The 16,450-nt window shown below is 43.3% G+C and overlaps 1 protein-coding gene and 1 non-coding gene across 3 annotated transcripts in view; both read left to right on the top strand.

Annotated features, from left to right (window-relative positions):
• The first annotated feature begins 6,307 nt into the window (after positions 1–6,307).
• Positions 6,308–16,450, top strand: part of ASAH2 (N-acylsphingosine amidohydrolase 2) — a 90,154-nt gene continuing 80,011 nt past the window's right edge. For both annotated transcript variants that reach the window (XM_055560270.1, XM_055560269.1), the window contains exon 1: positions 6,308–6,498. The gene's annotated coding sequence lies outside the window, so the exon portion shown is untranslated. The remainder of the gene's footprint in view (positions 6,499–16,450) is intronic.
• On the top strand, positions 9,121–9,224 carry LOC129637149 (U6 spliceosomal RNA). Its single transcript, XR_008707359.1, has one exon. It is a non-coding gene; the product is annotated as a U6 spliceosomal RNA (small nuclear RNA).

The raw sequence follows: 16,450 nt of genomic DNA, 5'->3' as shown, positions 1-16,450 counted from the left end.
TAGCACAGTTGGTTTATCCACTCTTCTATAGATTGATATCTAGACTGTTTGCAAATTTTGGATGTTATAAATCAGGCAGGTCAGAACAGTCTTGTATACGTTTTCTGTGTGTGCATGTCTGTACATATGTGCCTGTACATATAGACATACCTCATTTTGTTGCACTTTGCTTTATTGTGCTTCAGAGATAGTTCATTTTTACAAATTGAAGGTTTGTGGCAACCCTGCATTGATCAAGTATTAGCACCATTTTTCCAACAGCTTTTGCTTACTTCATGCATTTGTCTCACATTTTGGTAATTTTTGCAATATTTCAAACCCTCCACCAGAAAGGCTCAGATGACGATTGGTATTTTTTATGAAGAAAGTATTTTTAAATCATGGCATATGCATTTTTTAGACATAATACTATTATTGTACCCTTAATATAGGATAGTGTGAGCATCACTTTTATAAGCATTGGGAAATTCATGTGACTTGCGTTATTGCAGTGGTTTGGAATTAAACTGGAAGATCTCTGAGGTATGCCCATGTGTATATATGTTTTCTTTTCTCATAGGTAAATAGCCAGATTTGGGATTGTTGGCTCAGGGTGTGTTTGATTCTGTAAAAAATTACCAGACCTATTATACTTTCAGGAAATTTTTCTTGCTCTTAAAAAGGGACCCAACATTGAAAATACTCCCTTCACGTTGGCAAGGTTGAGTCGAGATATAATGCCTAGAAGTTCAGAGGGCATAATGACTTAGTATCATTGAGGAACTGGGTCCTTAATGATTTTATTAGATGCTGAGGTAATCAACTCTGGGGCTGCATTCCTTGGACTTGTTATGTGGGTTAACAATGTTCCTTATTAAGTCAGTTTGAACCAGAGATACTTAAAAAAATTGAACAGAGTGCAACTATTTTTAGAAAATCTACCAAAGTATTCCAGACACACAGAAAAGTATACACAGATTAATTTTGACAAACTGAGCATACCTACGTAGCTGGTCACCAGATGGAACAGCAGCATTACCCGTATCACGGGCCTTGAGGAAATGGGGCTGTATCGCACACCATCAGAATTAGATCTGAAAAATTTAAATTGGAAGCCCCATGGAGTTTGCTGGTGAATTCTACCAAACATTTCAGGAAGAAGAAATTATACCAGTGCTCCACAAAGATGAAACTGACAGTCGCATTAGAAACCCCTCACTCCTCCTCCAGCTCTCTCCCGGCTTCTGTCTCCCCCAAACCTCCTCTTGCAGCCCCCCTACTGGCACAGGTTTCTCTTCTGTATTCTTTCTCCATATTCCTCTCCGTTTGTATGCTTCATTCAGCAAGGCAAAAGCCTTATCGTTAGCTAAAATAGTAATCCCTGAAAATATTCCCCAAGATGTCCTGGGTGCTGGGTGAGGGGAGTTGGGGAGGAGGCAAAACTATGAGAAAGGGACCCAGCAAAGTGCTTGCTGTCTCCACTGAACAGCGAAAACGTAGGGGGCAGAAAACGAGTTGTGTCACTCACCAGCCATGTGACTTTGGTTGTGCCAGGACTTGAGCCTTGGGTGTTAGTTGTGAGTTGGGTAGATTAATAGTAGCTACTTCACAGGGGCTGCTTTGAGGATTGAGGGTGAAGAACTTACATGTATTCAGGGGGTGCAGTAGTAGGGTCATATTCTGGGATTCGTGGGATAACTTCTTTCCAGTTCCTACCCTAAGCACGAAGGGATTCTTCCCAGGAAATGCTGTTGGCTAAAGCACTTTTGAAAGTCCCTTGGACTGCAGGGAGATCCAACCAGTCCATCCTAAAGGAGATCAGTCCTGAGTGTTCATTGGCAGGACTGATGTTGAAGCTGAAACTCCAATACTTTGGCCACTTGATGTGAAGAGCTGACTCATTTGAAAAGACCCTGATGCTGGGGAAGATTGAAGGTGGGAGGAGAAGGGGACGACAGAGGATGAGATGGTTGGATGGCATCACTGACTTGATGGACATGAGTTTGGGTAAACTCTGGGAGTTGGTGATGGACAGGGAGGCCTTGCGTGCTGCAGTCTATGGGGTTGCAAAGAGTCAGACACAACTGAGCAACTGAACTGAACTGAAAGCACTGAAGATCATGGTGTCACAGGAGCTGCCTACGGACTCAGGTGAGGACATTTGCTGGGATTTGGGGATGGGGGTTAAGGCAGGACTTATGAAGCAAAGCATTTTCTTTTCCAGAAATGAACTACAAGAACAGCAATTACAGTGTACTTTGAATAATTACATATAATCTCTGAATGAGATGGAGAAGGAAATCGCAACCCACTCCAGTATTCTTGCCTGGAAAATCCCATGGACGGAGGAGCCTGGTAGGCTACAGTCTATGGGGTCGCAAAGAGCTGGACACGACTGAGCGACTTCACTTCACTTCTGAATGAGAATTACCTACAAATGCTATATTTGGCCTTCGATATAGAACACACCCCTCCAGCACTAATCTCATGTGAAAAAAAATTATGTTTGGGGGAATTTACTGAAGACAATAAGTCAACAGTAAATGAGTAAGAATTTGGATGGAACAGAACAGATTCAATGGTCAAGGCTTCTCAGAGACTGACCTTTAAAGATACTTAAATTAATTGGATATTAAATTATATACCAGTTTGTCTCAAAGCTCATCCATTAGTGAATAGTTGATATGATTTTTCCTCATAACTGTTTATCACTTGTACTATTAATTAATACCTTTCTTGCAATAAATTCCTTTAAAAATTGCTTTAGCCTGACTCTCTAATTCATATTTCTAATTCACATCAAAACCAATTCATAGCTATCAAAAATGTCCACCTTGTACCACATAGAATCCTATTACCTTCTGGGACAGAGTTTTGCCCTCATTATCTTTGCAGATATTAGATCACTTCTTACCAACTTCTGCTGGTCATTTTCATAAGGTCTTGAGCTAAAGAATCCCTCTAGAATTATTTTTACAGATACCCAGTGCTTGATTCTGTTCAACCAAACCTATTTCTCTCATATTCTTCCCCATCTCAGCAGAGGTCAACTCCATTCTACCAGTTCTAGAAATCTTTGGAATCATTCTTGACTCTTATTTTCTCTCTCGTTTATGAATCCCAACAGGAGACCCTGCTGACTGCCTTCAAAACACATCCATGTGATAACCACTTAACATTATCTCCTCTTCTAGCATTCTAGTCTAAGGCTCTTGCTTGGGTATTGCAAAAGGCTCCACATTAAAACCTGTGTGTTGTGTGTGGTTTCACATAGAATCCAGGTGATGGATACTAGAGTAAGCTTTCTAAAAGCCAGATCATGCAACTACACTGCTCCAAAGTCGGTGATGACTTTCTGATCTGGAGCAAAATCTCCATGCTCCCTGATTCATGAATGACTGAATGAAACCCAGTAAGATCTTTACACTGTACGCAGTTGAATTTTGTTAATATTTCCAAGAGCTAGTGTTCTAGGAAACGTGGATGCTGCACGCCTTTTTACAACCTGGCCTCAGAAGTCACGGGGCTTCACTTCTGCAGTCTCTATTGTCAGACATAAGCAGTCACTGGCCCTCCAGACTCAAGGGAAAATGACATAGATCCCCACTTTTCTATGGATGGCATGTCAGAGGATTTGCAACCACGTTTTCTTTTTTTTTTTTGCAACCACGTTTTCAAACTGCTTCAGCAAGGTATGATTCAGTTAAGTGGGGAGTAGTTGGGAAAGTGTTCTGGGTGAGGGTGAAAGCCCAGAAGGTCACACACAGGAAGATTTTATAGGTTAAAAATGAAATTGGTACATACCACTTCTGCTCACTTTCCATTGGTCAGACTTTGAATTGCATGGTTATTCCTGATGGCAGGGGAGGCGAAGAAGAGAGGAACACAGATTCTGTAACAAGAACTTGAGCAGGGGTAGGATACGACAGATGCATTTAGGAACCGTAAAGAGAATCCATGGGCCCAGAGTGGGAGACTGACCAGGAGAAATATCAAAAATAAAGGAAAGGGCTTGGACTGGGTGAGTTTGAATACCTGGTTCATGGGTCTAGTCTTTGTTCTATAGACAAGTGGTCTTTAAAGTGTTTTGCTTACATATCTCTAAAAGAATTCAGAAACATGCATTTTTAGGTTGGCATCCAATTTTTTCCCTCATACTTAAAAACAGAGGCATACCTCAGAGACATTGTGGGTTCAGTTTTAGACCTCTTCAACAAAGCAAATACTACAATAACATGCAGAGCCACATGAAATCTTTGGTTTCCTAGTGCACATAAAATTTATGTTTATATAATACTGTAGTCTATTAACTGTGCAACATGTCTAAAATAACAATATATATACCTTGATTAAAATTAATTGATTGCTAAAAATTGCTAACCATCATCTGAACCTATAGAAAGTTGTGGTTTTTTTCGTAATAGTAACTTCAAAGATAACTCCCTGATCACAAATCACCATGACAACTGATCATAACGAAAAAGTTTGAAATATCGTGAGAATGACCAGAGTGTGGCACTGAGACGGTAAGTGAGCAAATGCTGTTGGAAAAAATGGCTCCTTATGACTGGCTCCTTTCACGGCCGTCACAAATCTTCCATTTACGGAAACTGCAACAGCTGCAGAGCACAGTATAGTGAAGCAATAAAATGAAGTATGCCTGTCATTACGAAGCTTAGCAACTCTATGTGGTCATTCAGGCTGATGGAGGCTTTTACTTTCTTCTTTCCATAACCTCCAAGTCACTAGCAGTATCTCCCTCCAAATCTTTGCCTGGAGCCCAGAAGGTCACACACAGGAAGATTTTATAGGTTAAAAATGAAATTGGTACATACCACTTCTGCTCCCTTTCCATTGGTCAGACTTTGAATTGCATGGTTATTCCTGATGGCAGGGGAGGCGAAGAAGAGAGGAACACAGACTCTGTAACAAGAACTACTGAGTTCTTGCTACAGAACATAGGTGAAGCATTTAGTTCATTGGCTGGCAGACAGTAAGCATTTAACATAGTAGCTGTTCCTATTGCTACAATATCACCATTATTACACATTCAGTTTACAGGCTGTGTTCTGTGCACAGATGGATTTGTACTACCTTTGCTGGAGCTTACAGGCCCCCAGGTAGATGCAACTTTATGCAAAGGAGGCCCTAGAGCTTTGGAGCCCAATTAGTAGCTGATAAACCTGAGCTGGCAACTCTGCAGCTACAGTCAAAGGGGGAAGAAGAGGGAACTCTTGCACTAAGTCCCCACACAATTGGATGTCTATTTCCTGCCTGCCTGCAATAATCATTTCCAAACAAATGCCCATTCCTGTACACTCCTCTCTCCTCAACTTCCTCTCCATGTGAATCCTAGGCTAGACTCAGCTAGAGCCTGAAGAAAAACAAGGACTTGACCTAGGTTGGGAGCAAGTTTTTGCCCCAGAAGCTGCTAATTCAAGGGGCCCACCAATAACTGGAAAAGCAGTACAGGTTTTCTTTAGGAATTCTAACCTTCTGTGCCTTCTGTGTGTGACCTGGGTGGAATGAAATGGACTTCAAAGACAATCAAGCCTTAGAAATCTTTGCTTTGCTCTCTTTTCCCTGCCTTCGATACCTGCTGATCTGGGCCCCAAGGGGTTAGAAGAATGAACAACATTTTCACTAGGGATCCTAGTAACCATGTGATGAAAACAAAGACACTTGTGGGAAACTGATGTTTGGTTTAGCCTGGGAAAGACATCAGGGAAAATGTAAACACTGTCCCAGTAGATGCTTCTCCAAATTACCAAGGTGACTATGTATAATCAAGTTTCTCTGGTCACAAGCTTTCTAGAAAAGAGGGGGCATCTCCTTGCCCAAAGTGTTGGTTGCCCAGTCATGTCCAACTCTTTGCAACCGCATGGACTCTAGCCCACCAGGCTTTTCTGTTCATAGGATTTTCCAGGCAAGAATAGTGGAGTGGGTTGCCATTCCCTTCTCCAGGGGATCTTCCCGACCCAGGGATCAAACCCTAGGTCTCCAGCATTGCAGGTGGATGCTTTACCATCTGAGCCACCAGGGAAGCCAAGCTGAAATCATTCATCTAACAAGGTCTTAACTTACATCTCTGTGCTGATTTGTCCTGCAAAGTCTTCTCTTAGTGTTGTGTGGTGGGTGTGGTGGGGGGAAAATTTAGTATTTTCCAAATCAAATGGAAGGAGCAGTTCAGTGTGAGACAATGAATGATCCTTCCCCAACTATGCAGGATGCAAAAAGATGAGATGAGCCCCAGGTGTGACCTTTCAAGGATGGTGCAAGACTTCAGTCCGTAAGCAGGCTCCGCTGGGGTGCTCCCTGCCCCGTGCGTGAGTCAGCACGTAAGTAGTTAAGTTGGTTGGCGAGCCTTGGCTTGCTGGGGTAGAGCATTCAGCCTCCGAGCATTAGCCTGCAGCCTGACTCAGAAGAGCAGGGGCCGAGGATTCAGAAGCGTCCTGGCACTCGGGCATGAGGGAGCAGTGACATGCGGTTCTGAACAAGCAGCTGCCGCAGTGGGTCTAGGTACGTACGTAGCTTTGCTTTGATTGATAGTGTTTTGTTTTCTCCCGTGAGAACAAAGCAGTGGTTGTTCATGTTTGCAAACAAGAGCCCTTGCACACTGAAAAGGAACAGCTGTTTATTAGCTGCTATTTATAATGAAGTAATAGAGGGGCAGGGAAATAGACTCTTAATACTCATGTTTCTGATTGCAGTGGCCGAGTTTCTTTAATTTTTATATGAATTCTGGTGCTGTGTGGTCAGGTCATTTGAATGTCATGGTTATAGTAGGATTCAAAAGGTATCATTTTGGCAGTTCTTTCTGTGAATGATCATATCTACATTCGGAGATATGGATCGAGTTTGCAGAATTATTTGCTGAATGGATGAAGCCAAGTGGCAGAAATCCACTTTCCTACCTCATTTTGGAAAGCGAGGTTCATATTCTTAAGCTTAAAGAACAAACTTCTCCAAATTTACCAAATGCCTGAGTGAGAGCAGCGGCATTTGAATGTGGTATTTATCTTTCTTACAGCTTGACTTTCATCTCAGGTGTGTGCAGCATGACCTGAAATAACCTTTAGAATCTCAGTTCTTTTTTTAAATGAATCCCCTCATCTGAATCTCCTGGGCTTTCCCAACACTTTTAGTGACTTTCTCTATTCTGTTGATTTTAGAACAACTCAGATTTAGAGTGGACTAGAACTACTCCAAAAACTTGGATTGGATGGAATTTCCAAGGATACAGGGACTTAAGTTTGTCTGCATCTCATTGCATCTCCATTCTGACTCTGCAGCATCGATCAGCTGACACTGAGGACCTTTTCAGCAGTTAGCACCTGCAAGACTTGAAATGGTGGCAGGGCTGGGGGGAGGGGTTGCTGCTGCTAAGTCGCTTCAGTCGTGTCCGACTCTGTGCGACCCCATAGACGGCAGCCCACCAGGCTCTGCCGTCCCTGGGATTCTCCAGGCAAGAACACTGGAGTGGGTTGCCATTTCCTTCTCCAATGCATGAAAGTGAAGTCGCTCAGTTGTGTCCGACTCTTCGCGACCCCATGGACTGCAGCCCACCAGGCTCCTTCGTCCATGGGATTTTCCAGGCAAGAGTACTGGAGTGGGGTGCCATTGCCTTCTCCAGGGGGGTTGCTACTTGTCGAGTTTATTGTTTAGTCACTAAGTCATACCTGACTCTTTTGAAAGCCATGGACTGTATCCCACCAGGCTCCTCTGTCCATGGGATTTCCCAGGCAAGAATACTGGAGTGGGTTGCTATTTCCTTCTCCAGGGGATCGTTCCGACCCAGAGATTGAACCTGTGTCTCCTGCACTGTCAGGAGGATTCTTTACCACTGAGCCACCAGGGAAGCCCTTGTCAGGCTCAGACCCTACTTAACAAGTTACTGCTTCTCAGCACAGTGATCAAAACTCGTCGTTAATCATCCTGGAATTAACCTAGAATATTTCCTCCCCAGTGCCCACTGGAGTGGGTAGCCTTTCCCTTCTCCAGGGGATCTTCCCAACCCAGGGATCAATCCCAGGCCTCCTGCATTGCAGGTGGATTTTTTACCAACTGAGCTATGAGGGAAGCCCCCAGTGCCCACAGCTTCTTATATATTCACCTGAATTTCCAGCCCATGGGAGACTCCTTCTGGTAAACAAGTTTTTCTTTGAAAAATGCAAACAATACTTTAAGATTTAGGTAAGGTGTCTCAGTCCTTAATACCTTCATACAAATCAGTTTAATGCCTCTTAAAATCGCTCTTCCTGAAGTAAAGGCGTTTTTCCAGAATGAAGGAAAGGTGGTGAGAATCAGGAATTTGAAGCCTAGGTTCTGAAGGCAGAGGGTTAGAGAGAGAAATCTAGATGGGCACAGCAGTAGTGGCCAGGGGGCCTGTTTGAGAATCCTGAGTCATGAGAGGGAAATTTGGGATGTGAGAGCAGACTCGAGAAGGCATCACTGGCAGCGGTGCAGCTGAAGGTTCCTAAAGATTTCAGGGGCTGCTGGGCATAGTTAGCATTGAAGGGCATCAACTTCCAGATTCTCAACTTGCATTTGAACTGTTTTCCAAGAACTTTTTTTTGCTGGAGGAGCCATATGAGTTCTGCTTCAGAAAGTAAAGGCAAACTTCTACTCATCTGGAGCCTCACTCTGGGCATATAGTCTCACTCTGGTTTCAAGACATAGAGAAATCTCCTGGGCATCACCCCAGAGATGATTTCAGAGCAGATTGTTCCAGAGAGGGAGACTGGTAAACCCAAAGCAAGCAGAAACAGACCGCATCTTGTTTCTCTAGGTTTCAAACTCGTGCCAAGTACTGTGTCTTGTCTCAGAGTTTCAGTGAAGGAGTGAGAAGGTTATCACATAGTTGAAGTGTATATATGAATATGTCTATTGAAATTGAAACTGAAGTCTGATAGTTTCTAATAGTAATTCTGGTTACTATTTGGCAGCCCAATTTGATAAAAATGGGTTTGACTAAGGTCTGTTGATATTTTTTTGTAAATCTAACATACAGATTCTTCTGCTTAAGTTTGGCCAAAATAAATTTGAAATATGTGTACGGTATACAGAAATTTAGAAAATACAATTTTTCTAAGTATTTCAGCATGTAAGAGCTTTAGATGTCCTCTTTTGAAACACATGAGAGTGCTCGCTTTGGCAGCACATATACTAAAATTGGAATAATACAGAGATTAACATGGCCCCTACACAAGGATGATACTCAAATTTGTGAAGCATTCCATATTTTTATTTATTTTCAGGGAAGCAATGGAGAAACAGACATAAAGAACAGACTTATGGTCATGGGGAGAGGGGAGGAGAGGGTGAGATGTATGGAGAGAGTAACATGGACGCTTACATTGCCATATGTAAAATAGATAGCCAATGGGAATTGCTGTATGTTTCAGGGAACTCAGCAGGGACTCTGTATCAACCTAGAGGGGTGGGATGGGGAGGGAGGTGAAAGAGGGTGGGGACAGGTGTATACCTATAGCTGATTCATGTTGAGGTTTGACAGAAAACAACAAAATTCTGTAAAGCAATTATCCTTCAATTAAAATATAAATTAATAAAAAAAATACACAAGGAAGTAGAAATTTCTTTTAGGGGTTTCAGGAGCCAAAGCTTTTGAAGACCACTTGTCTGTATTATCCTTGAGGTGTGATATGCCTGTCTGACAGCAAGTGCCTCTGCCCTCAGAGAGCCCCAGAGTCTCCTTGTTTTGTGCCTCCTGCATCTTTACTTCCACCCCCGACCCCAGCTTCAGGATCCTGCCATTTCCATCACTCAGTCCCCATATCACTTCCTCTATGAACCAGCTGATTGATTGATTTCTATATTTAGTAGTTCCCTGGTATTTGAAAATAGAGTGTGAGTGGTAGAGCAAAATTTTCATCAGGCAAAGGCTGAAGAAGAGGAGGGTTTATTGGGCATGTTACTGGTCACCTCTCGGAGAAGGCAATGGCACCCCACTCCAGCACTCTTGCCTGGAAAATCCCATGGACGGAGGAGCCTGGTGGGCTGCAGCCCACGGGGTCGTGAAGAGTCAGACACGACTGAGCAACTTCCCTTTCCCTTTCCCCTGTGTCAGGGTGATGTGATGGCTGCAACTGGAATCCAGAGACGTGAATTCACATCCTGTATCTGCAACTTACTAGCTCTTTGAACTTCCTTGAGCCTCAGTTGCATCATTGGTAAACTTAGAGTTCTGTGTGTGAAACTCTAGGATGGTACAAGTGATAGAGGAAGGAACAGAATGGGACTCGAACACCAAATTGACATATGCTCATTAAATAGTAAGTTCCAGAATAGAAGAGTGTATAAAGTTTAGGAGGAAGAAATAAGCCCTTGACTCCATCTGGGGGATCACTGTTAGGATAATTAATGCCTTTTCAGCACTCTGCGGCTTTCACAGTAATATCAACATTTCCTCCGTGTACAGCTCCCACATGCTGTGAAGTAGGTTCTCGGCAGGAAGATAAGGAAAGGCATGCCCCCCACCCAGTCATCTTTGCCAAAAGGAAACAGTTGTGCTGTGAAGGCATACCAGGAGACTGAGCCCCATTGGTTAAAGCAGAGATGTCAAGAGCCAGCTCCAAGTTCAGTTCAGTCACTCAGTCGTGTCCAACTCTTTGTGACCCCATGAATTGCAGCACACCAGGCCTCCCTGTCCATCACCAACTGCCAGAATCTACCCAAACCCATGTCCATTGAGTCGGTGATGCCATCCAACCATCTCATCCTCCGTTGTCCCCTTCTTCTCCTGCCGTCATTCTTTCCCATCATCAGGGTCTTTTCAAATGAGTCAGGTCTTCACATCAGGTTGCCAAAGTATTGGAGTTTCAGCTTCAACATCAGTCCTTCCAATGAACACCCAGACCGATCTCCTTTAGGATGGACTGGTTGGATCGCCTTGTAGTCCAAGGGACTCTCAAGAGTCTTCTCCAACACCACAATTCAAAAGCATCAATTCTTTGGTGCTCAACTTTCTTCACAGTCCAACTCTCACCTCCATACATGACCACTGGAAAAACCATAGCCTTGACTAGATGGACCTTTGTTGGCAAAGTAATGGCTCTGCTTTTAATATGCTGTCTAGATTGGTCATAGCTTCCCTTCTAAGGAGTAAGCGTCTTTTAATTTCATGGTTGCAATCACCATCTGCAGTGATTTTGGAGCCCAGAAAAATAAAGTCAGCCACTGTTTTTACATATATTTGCCATGAAGTGATGGGACTGGATGCCATGATCTTAGTTTTCTGAATGTTGAGCTTTAAGCCAACTTTTCCACTCTCCTCTTTCACTTTCATCAAGAGGCTCTTTAGTTCTTCTTCACTTTCTGCCATAAGGGTGGTGTCATCTGCATATCTGACTTTATTGATATTTCTCCTGGCAATCTTGATTCCAGATTGTGCTTCACCCAGCCCAGTGTTTCTCATGGTGTACTCTGTGTATAAGTTAAATAAGCAGGGTGACAATATACAGCCTTGACATACTCCTTTTCCTATTTGGAACCAGTCTGTTGTTCCATGTCTAGTTCTAACTGTTGCTTCCTGACCTGCATACAGGTTTCTCAAGAGGCAGGTCAGGTGGTCTGGTATTCCCATCTCTTTAAGAATTTTCCACAGTTTATTGTGATTCACACAGTCAAAGGCTTTGGCATAGTCAATAAAGATGTTTTCCTGGAACTCTCTTGCTTTTTCTATGATCCAGCTGATGTTGGCAATTTGGTCTCTGGTTCCTCTGCCTTTTCTAGAACCACTTTGAACATGTGGAAGTTCATGGTTCACATATTGCTGAAGCCTGGCTTGGAGAATATTGAGCATTACTTTACTAGTATGTGAGATGAGTGCAGTTGTGCAGTAGTTTGAGCATTCTTTGGCATTACCTTTCTTTGGGATTGGAATGAAAACACCTTTTCCAGTCCTGTGGGCACTGCTGAGTTTTCCAAATTTGCTGACATATTGAGTGCAGCACTTTCACAGCATCATCTTTCAGGATTTGAAATAGCTCCACTGGAATTCCATCACCTCCACTAGCTTTGTTCTCAGTGACGCTACCTAAGGCCCACCTGACTTCACATTCCAGGATGTCTGGCTCTAGGTGAGTGTGAGTGATCACACCATCATGATTATCTGGGTCATTAAGATCTTTTTGTACAGTTCTGTGTATTCTTGCCACCTCTTCTTAATATCTTCTGCTTCTGTTAGATCCAAACCATTTCTGTCCTATATTGAGCCCATCTTTGCATAAATGTCCCTTGGTATCTCTAATTTTCTTGAAGAGATCTCTAGTCTTCCCCATTCTGTTGTTTTCCCCTATTTCTTTGCATTGATCATTGAGAAAGGCTTTGTTATCTCTCCTTGCTATTCTTTGGAACTCTGCATTCAAATGGGTCTATCTTTCCTTTTCTCCTTTGCTTTTTGCTTCTCTTCTTTTCACAGCTATTTGTAAGGGCTCCTCAGACAGCCATTTTGCTTTTTTGCATTTCTTTTCCATGGGGATGGTCTTGATCCCTGTCTCCTGTACAATGTCATGAACCTCCACCCATAGTTCATCAGGCATTCTGTCTATCAGATCTAGTCCCTTAAATCTACTTCTCACTTCCACTGTATAGTCATAAGGTATTTGATTTAGGTCATACCTGAATGGTCTAGTGGTTTCCCCCACTTTCTTCAATTTAAGTCTGAATTTGGCAATAAGGAGTTTTGATCTGAGCCACAGTCAGCTCCTGGTCTTGTTTTTGCTGACTGTGTAGAGCTTCTCCATATTTGGCTGCAAACAATATAATCAGTCTGATTTCGGTGTTGACCATCTGGTGATGTCCAGGTATAGAGTCTTCTCTTGTGTTGTTGGAAGAGGATGTTTGCTATGAGCAGTGCGTTCTCTTGACAGAACTCTATTCGCCTTTGCCCTGCTTCATTCCATATTCCAAGGCCAAATTTGCCTGTTACCCCAGGTGTTTTTTGACTTTCAATTTTGCATTCCAGTCCCCTATAATTAAAAGGACATCTTTTTTGGGTGTTAGTTCCAGAAAGTCTTGTAGGTCTTCATAGAACCCTTCAACTTCAGCTTCTTCAGCATTAATGGTTGGGGCATAGACTTGGTTTACTGTGATATTGAATGGTTTGCCTTAGAAACTAACAGAGATCATTCTGTCGTTTTTGAGATTGCATCAAAGTACTGCATTTTGGACTCTATTGTTGACTATGATGACTACTCCATTTCTTCTAAGGGATTCCTGCCCACAGTAGTAGATATAATGGTCATCTGAGTTAAATTCACCCATTCCAGTCCATCTTAGTTTGCTGATTCCTAGAATGTTGATGTTCACTCTTGCCATCTTCTGTTTGACCACTTCCAATTTGCCTTGATTCATGAACCTAACAACATTCCAGGTTCCTATGCAATATTGCTTTTTATAGCATTGAACCTTGCTTCTATCACCAGTCCCATCCACAACTGGGTATTGTTTTTGCTTTGGCTCCATCCCTTCATTCTTTCTGGAGTTATTTCTCCACTGATCTCTAGTAACATATTGGGCATGTCCTGACCTGGGGAGTTCCTCTTTCAGTATCCTATCATTTTGCCTTTTCATACTGTTCATGGGGTTCTCAAGGCAAGAATGCTGAAGTGGTTTGCCATTCCCTTCTCCAGTGGACCACATTCTGTCAGACCTCTCCACCATGATCCGTCCATCTTGGGTGGCCCCACATGGCATGGCTTTGTTTCACTGAGTTAGACAAGGCTGTGGTCCATGTGATCAGATTGGCTAGTTGTCTGTGATTGTGGTTTCAGTCTGTCTGCCCTCTGATGCCGTCTCTCAGTGCCTACCATCTTACTTGGGTTTCTTACTTTGGATGTGGGGTATCTCTTCACAGCTGCTCCAGCAAAGCACAGTCGCTGCTCCTTACCTTGGATGTGGGGTAGCTCCTCTCAGCCGCCGCCCCTGACCTTGGCTGTGGGGTAGCTCCTCTCGGCCGCCACCCCTGACCTTGGCTGTGGGGTAGCTCCTCTCGGCCGCCACCCCTGACCTTGGCTGTGGGGTAGCTCCTCTCGGCCGCCGCCCCTGACCTTGGCTGTGGGGTAGCTCCTCTCGGCCGCCGCCCCTGACCTTGGCTGTGGGGTAGCTCCTCTCGGCCGCCGCCCCTGACCTTGGCTGTGGGGTAGCTCCTCTCGGCCGCCGCCCCTGACCTTGGCTGTGGGGTAGCTCCTTTCTGCCACTCCTGCACTGTGGCAGCCGCCGCTCCTTCCAAATAGGCACCACTACAAAGCCCTTCTGCAGTGAGTTGTTTGCTAGTCTCACCATTTCCCCATCAGAGAAGGAGGTGCCTGGTTCTCTGCTAAGAGCCAAGGACAAGTCAACACTGGGTGAGAAAAATGGAGAACATGTCAAATATCGAGTGCAAATACCTTATTGAGAGGAATGGGTGGAACTAAGCTTACATGGACCATCTCTCAGGGCAGGCATCAGGGCAGAATGGGTGTCCCTGAAAAAATTGTAATAGGAATTTTGATATGGTCAGTTTTCCATTCCCAAGATCAAAACTCCAAATCAGGAGGACAACTACCCCATGTCACTGGACATGAATGTGTGAGGTCACCCTAAAGAGATGGATCTGTGACACCCAGGCTTCCTGTTGTGCAGGATTCTTCTGGCTGTGCCTCTCAGCTAATTTCCCCTTCAGATGAGGAAATTTTCCCCAAACTTTTCCAAAAGGTGTCCCCCAGGACAGCAGTGTCATCTGAGACTATACATGAGAAATGCATCCTTGGTGGCTTAAGAGGTGGTTTGGGTAGTGACAATGATTTATTGAGGAAAAAGGTTTTTTTTGGCTCACTGGAGCAAATTGTGCATAGATCTTCCAACTTAACATTCCTTTGGTTGCTTGAAATCAGCCATGGTAGGAGTAGTTTTTGTGTTGTGTGCTTTTTAAAAAAATTGAAGTATAGTTGATTTACAATGTGTTAGTTTTGGGTATACAGCACAGTGATTCAGTTACACACACACACATATTCTTCAGACTCTTTTTCCTCATAGGTTATTGGTATCCTGTGTTTTATGCAGTAAGTCCTTATTGGTTACATATATTATATCAGTTCAGTTCAGTTCAGTCACTCAGTCATGTCTGACTCTTTGTGACCCCATGAATCGCAGCACGCCAGGCCTTCCTGTGCATCACCAACTCCCGGAGTTTACTCAGACTCACGTCCATCGAGTCAGTGATGCCATCCAGCCATCTCATCCTCTGTCGTCCCCTTCTCCTCCTGCCCCCAATCCCTCCCAGCATCAGAGTCTTTTCCAATGAGTCAACTCTTCTCATGAAGTGGCCAAAGTACTGGAGTTTCAGCTTTAGCATCATTCCTTCCAAAGAAATCCCAGGGCTGATCTCCTTCAGAATGGACTGGTTGGATCTCCTTGCAGTCCAAGGGACTCTCAAGAGTCTTCTCCAACACCACAGTTCAAAAGCATCAATTCTTCGGTGCTCAGCCTTCTTCACAGTCCAACTCTCACATCCATACATGACCACTGGAAAAACCATAGTAGAGTGTGTATGTTAATCCCAAACTCCTAATTTATCCCCTGCCCTTTCTGCTTTGGTAACCATAAATTTGTTTTCTTTGTCTGAGTCTCTGTCTGTTTTAAAAATAAGTTTATTTGTTTTTTAGATTTCACATATAAGCAACATCATGTGATATTTATCTTTCTCTTGTTTGGCTTACTTCACTTAGCATAATAATATTTAGGTCCATCCATGTTGCTACAAATGGCATTATTTCATTCTGTTTTATGGATGAGTAATTGTCTGCCTAACTTCCTATACAGGAAAGACACCTCACAGGAGGTTAACTCTCTGACTAGTATTTCCTTATGTCTTCTCAGAGTGGGGAGGCCTCTGAGAATTCCCTTTACAGAAGGCATTAATTCATTCACAGGTCTTAAAGATCCTCCTCTACTCATGCCAAGTCAAGGGAAATTTTTGTTGTAGAAAATAGGAGATCTCATGGGTTAGACTAAAGTATGAGAGGAATTATTCATTAATGCTTGGTAAAAGTATCTATACCAAAAAGAGTAATTGTGAAGCAATCCTATTTAATAACTTTTAAGTACACTTACCATTTGTTTCTCAATTAATCCTCACAACAACCTTTAAAGGTTGTTGTTGTCTGGTCTCTCATCATTTTACAGATGAGAGACTAGAAGCATAGAGAAGTTAAGTGACTTCCTCTCATTAGGGCAGTAGTGGGATTTGAACTTACCAAACCTGTATTCTAAACCACAGTTATTTATTCTCTCCATGCAAATTTGATGTGCGTGCATGTTCAGTCATGTCCAACTCTTTGTGACCCCAAGGAAAGGGCTAAAACTCCAGCCACTTTCCTCTGAACATGAGACCCCACTTTTGTAGTGTGAAAACCTATCTCAGCCAGTAGCAGATTTCATAATTTACTGGAGTCTCTCATGTATCTCATTA

This window comes from Bubalus kerabau, chromosome 22 (assembly GCF_029407905.1).
Source record: "Bubalus kerabau isolate K-KA32 ecotype Philippines breed swamp buffalo chromosome 22, PCC_UOA_SB_1v2, whole genome shotgun sequence".
Lineage (NCBI taxonomy): Eukaryota > Metazoa > Chordata > Mammalia > Artiodactyla > Bovidae > Bubalus > Bubalus kerabau.
The sequence above is the reverse complement of the archived record's forward strand: the minus strand, read 5'-3'. Positions and strand labels throughout refer to the sequence as shown.